A 4,982-nucleotide genomic window follows, 5' to 3' on the forward strand; every position below is an offset into this window, starting at 1 on the left:
GGCGGAGCTTGCAGTGAGCCGAGATCGCGCCACTGCACTCCAGCCTGGGTGACACAGCGCGAGACTCCGTCTCAAAAAAAAAAAAAAAAAAGAAGTATAACATACATGAGAGGCCAGGCACAGGTGGCTCACGCCTACAATCCCAGCACTTTGGGAGGCCAAGGTGGGAGGATCGCTTGAGCCCAGGAGTTTGAAACCAACCTGGGCAACACAGAAAGACCATGTCTTTACTAAAAGTTAAAAAATTTACTGGGCGTGGTGGCACATGCCTGTGGTCCCAGCAACTCAACAGGCTGAGGTGGGAGGATCGCTTGAGCCCAGGAGGTCAAGGCTGCAGTGAGCGGTGATCACACCACCACCCTGCAACCTGGGCAACAGTATGAGACTCTTTCTCGGGGAAAAAAAACAAACAAACAAAAACAAACCAAACAAAGAAATACATACATAAGGAAAGATACACAAAATATCAGTATGGAGTCGGATTAACTTTTTTTTTTTTTTTTTTTTTGAGACGGAGTCTTGCTGTGTTGCCCACACTGGAGCCCAGTGGCGCCATCTTGGCTCACTGCAAGCTCCGCCTCCTGGTTTCAGCCATTTGCCTGCCTCAGCCGCCTCAGTAGCTTGGACTACAGGTGCCCGCCACCAGGCCCGGCTAATTTTTGTTTTGTTTTGTTTTTGAAAGGGAGTCTTACTCTATCGCCCAGGCTGGAGTGCAGTGGCGCCATCTCCGCTCACTGCAAGCTCCACCTCCCGGGTTCATGTCATTCTCCTGCCACAGCCTCCCAAGTAGCTGGGACTATAGGCACGTGCCACCACGCCAGGCTAATTTTTTGTATTTTTAGTAGAGACGGGGTTTTACCATGTTAGCCACAATGGTATCGATCTCCTGACCTCATGATCCGCCCGCTTCGGCCTCCCAAAGTGCTGAGATTACAGGCTGAGTCACCACGCCCGGCCATTTTTTTGTATTTTTTAGTAGAGACGGGGTTTCACCGTGTTAGCCAGGATAGTCTCGATCTCCTGACCTCGTGATCCGCCCGCCTCGGCCTCTCAAAGTGCTGAGATTACAGGTGTGAGCCACCGTGCCCGGCTGCCATTTTCTTAACCTTCTATTCAATTACAATATTCGGGCCAGGCACGGTGGCTCACATCTGTAATCCCAGCACTTTGGGAGGCAGAGTTGGGCAGATCACCTGAGGTAAGGTGTTCGAGACCAGTCTGACCAACATGATGAAACCCCATCTCTACCAAAAATATTAAAAAACAAAATTAGCCGGGTGCAGTGGCAGGCACCTATAATCCCTGCTACTCCAGAGGCTGAGGCAGGAGAACAGCTTGAACCCTAGAGGCGGAGGCTGCAGTGAGCTGAAATCATGCCACTGCACCCCAGCCTGGGTGAGAGGGTGAGACTCCGTCTCACAAAAACAAACAAACAAAAAACCAAAAACCCCAATATTCATTTGAAAAAGCACACACATGATGATACACAGGTCGTTGAAGATTCACACAGTGAACAAGCCTGGATACCCAGTACTCCGATCAAGGAGACTAGAAGCTCCTCAGCACCCAGAAACTCCCTTGCAGTCACCTCCCCAGGTGACCACAGTCCTCACTTCTCCCACCACAGATGAGATTCCCCTGCTTTTGAATTTAGTGGAGTGACACAGTATAGACCCTTTTGTGTTCTGACTCCTCTCATTAAACACAGTAAGGGTTGGCAAGGCACAGTGGCTCATGCCTGTAATCCCAGCACTTTGGGAGCCTGGGGTAAGCAGATTGCTCGAGCACAAGAGTTTGAGACCAGCCTGGACAACATAGCAAGACCTTGTCTCTAAAAAAAAAAAAAAAAAAAAAACCACCAGAAAAATTAGCCGGGTGTGGTGGTGCATGCCTGTAGTCTCAGGTACTCAGGAGGCTAAGGTGGGAGGATTGCTTGAGCCTGGGAAATAGAGGGTGCAGTGAGCCGAGATCACACTACTGCACTCTAGCCTAGGTAACAGTGAGATTCTGTCTCAAAAATTAAAAATTAAGGCCGGGCACAGTGGCTCACACCTGTAATCCCAGCACTTTGGGAGGCCAAGGCAAGCAGATCACCTGAGGTCAGGAGTTCGAGACCAGCCTGGCCAACATGGGTAACCCTGTCTCTACTAAAAGAAAAAAATACAAAAATTAGCCGGGCGTGATGGCATATGCCTGTAATCCCAGGTATTCGGGAGGCTGAGGCAGGAGAATCGCTTGAACCCAGGAGGTGAAGGTTGCAATGAGTTGAGATCATGCCACTGCACGCCAGCCTGAGCAACAGAGCAAGACTCCATCTCAAAAAAAAAAAAAAAAAACTAAAAATTGAGGGGGAAAAAAAAAAAAAAACCACCTTGTAAGCGTTATCCAAGCTGCTAACAGGAGTTTGTGCCTTCTCATTGCCATGCAGTATTTAGTAGATGAATATACCATAATTATCCATTCCAATGCTAGTGGGCATTTAGGTTATTTTCTGGTTTTGGCCATTACAAATAGTGCTGCTGAGAACATTCTAGTGTAGATCTTTTGGTGCACATTTACTATGCATTTCTGTTGGGTATATACCTAGGAGTGGAATTGCTAAATGTTGAACGCATGTATGTTCAGCTTTAGTAAATAGTGAATAGTGTTAAACACTGTTCCCATTATATTCCCAGTTCACACCAATTTGCCCTGCCACCAGCCCTGTGGGAGATTTCCCACTGTTCCCTATCTTCCCCAATGCCAGGTATTGCCCATGTTGTTGCTGTTGTTGTGTTCAGTTGAGCCAGTGGGCGTGGGAAATGGCATTTCCTTGTGGTTTTACTGTGCATTTCCCTAATAGTAAAGAAGCTGAGTGCTTTTCACATTTTTATTGTCTGTTTTGCTATGTTCCTTTATGAAATACCTGTTCAAATCTTTCACTCTTTTTTCTTCTTCTTTTTTTTGAGACAGGGTCTGTCTTTGTCTCCCAGGCTAGAGCGCAGTGGTGCAGTCACAGCTCACTGCAGCCTCAACCTCTTGGGCTCAGGTGATCCTCCCACCTCAGCCTCCCAAGTAGCTGGGACTACAGGCATATGCCACCGTGCCCAGCTAATTCTTTTTGTATTTTTTGTAGAGACAGGGTTGCGCCCTGTTGCCCAGGCTGGTCATGAACTCCTGGGCTCAAGCGATTTGCCCACCTCGGGCTCCCAAAGCGCTGGGATTACAGGCGTGAACCACCACACCCAGGCTCTTCGTGATATCTTTTGATGAACAGAGTTTTTAATTTTGAGGCAGTCCAATTTATCAATTTCTTTCTCTTCATGTGAGATCACTGCCTATTCTAAAGTCATAAAGATGTACTCTTGTGTTTTCTTCTAGAAACCTTATTGTTTTACCTTTCACACTTATATCTGTCATCTATCTCAAATTAATTTTTGTGTATGCATGAACAGAAGTTTCTTTGCTTCAGTGTAGATAAGTTTATAATTTTCTACCTCCTGGTTAGCACCTCTTGAGTCCTAGTTAAGAAATCTTTAGCTATGCTAAAGTCATGAAGCTAGTAGGAGGCTTCACTTTTTTTTTTTTTTTTTTGAGACGGAGTCTCGCTCTGTCGCCCAGGCTGTAGTTCAGTGGCCGGATCTCAGCTCACTGCAAGCTCCGCCTCCCGGGTTCACGCCATTCTCCGGCCTCAGCCTCCCGAGTAGCTGGGACTACAGGCGCCCGCCACCTCGCCCGGCTAGTTTTTTGTATTTCTTAATAGAGACGGGGTTTCACCGTGTTAGCCAGGATGGTCTCGATCTGCTGAGCTCGTGATCCGCCCGTCTCGGCCTCCCAAAGTGCTGGGATTACAGGCTTGAGCCACCGCGCCCGGCCAGGCTTCACTTTTTTAAATAACAGTTTTACTGAGATGTAATTCACATGTCACACAATTCATCCATATATATAGTTCCATGATTTTTAGTATATTCACAGAGTCCACCCATGACCACTGTCAATTTTAGACCATTTTCATCACCCCAGAAAGAAACTCCATACCCACTGGCAGTTACTCTCCTTTTTCCCAACCACAAACCTACTTCTGTCTCTATAGATTTGCCTATTCTGACTGGACATTTCTATCAGAGGAATCATACAGTATGTGACTTTTTTTTTTAACTAATTTCTTTCACTCAACATAATGTTTTCAAGGTCCAACATGATAGCATGGATCACTACTTTTTATAACTGAATAATATTGCACTGTATGAATATGTAACATTTGGTCGATCCATTCATCAGTTGAAGGACATTTGGGTGGTTTCTACTTTTTGACTCTTACAAACAATGTTGCTATGAATGGTCATGTCCGAGTTTCTGTGTGGACATATGTTTTCATTGCTCTTGTGAGGAGCCTTCATTTCTAATCAGACACCATGAGATTCAGTGATATCATGTCTATATGTCTATTAAGCCTTGGCACAGACTAAGTGCTCAATCAATTATAGCTGTATACAGGTTAGGAAGTACTGCACAGCATGGAACACCCCAGTGTAGCTGTTAAGATTGTGGGAAGCAGCCGGGCATGGTGGCTCAAGCCTGTAATCCCAGCACTTTGGGAGGCCGAGGTGGGCGGATCACGAGGTCAGGAGATCGAGACCATCCTGGCTAACATGGTGAAACCTTGTCTCTACTACAAAAATACAAAAAAACTAGCTGGGCGGCCGGGCGCGGTGGCTCAAGCCTGTAATCCTAGCACTTTGGGAGGCCGAGACGGGCGGATCACGAGGTCAGGAGATCGAGACCATCCTGGCTAACACGGTGAAACCCCGTCTCTACTAAAAAGTACAAAAAACTAGCCGGGCGAGGTGGCGAGCGCCTGTAGTCCCAGCTACTCGGGAGGCTGAGCCAGGAGAATGGCATAAACCCGGGAGGCGGAGCTTGCAGTGAGCAGAGATCCGGCCACTGAACTCCAGCCTGGGTAACAGAGCAAGACTCCGTCTCAAAAAAAAAAAAAAAAAAAA

General features: G+C 47.0%; 1 protein-coding gene across 2 annotated transcripts in view; it reads left to right on the plus strand.

Annotated features, from left to right (window-relative positions):
• Positions 1-4,982, plus strand: part of ZER1 (zyg-11 related cell cycle regulator) — a 45,591-nt gene that overhangs the window by 12,707 nt on the left and 27,902 nt on the right. The gene's annotated exons all lie outside the window — the stretch shown is intronic.

The sequence above is a fragment of the Theropithecus gelada genome, chromosome 15, assembly GCF_003255815.1.
Source record: "Theropithecus gelada isolate Dixy chromosome 15, Tgel_1.0, whole genome shotgun sequence".
In the NCBI taxonomy this organism is placed as follows: domain Eukaryota; kingdom Metazoa; phylum Chordata; class Mammalia; order Primates; family Cercopithecidae; genus Theropithecus; species Theropithecus gelada.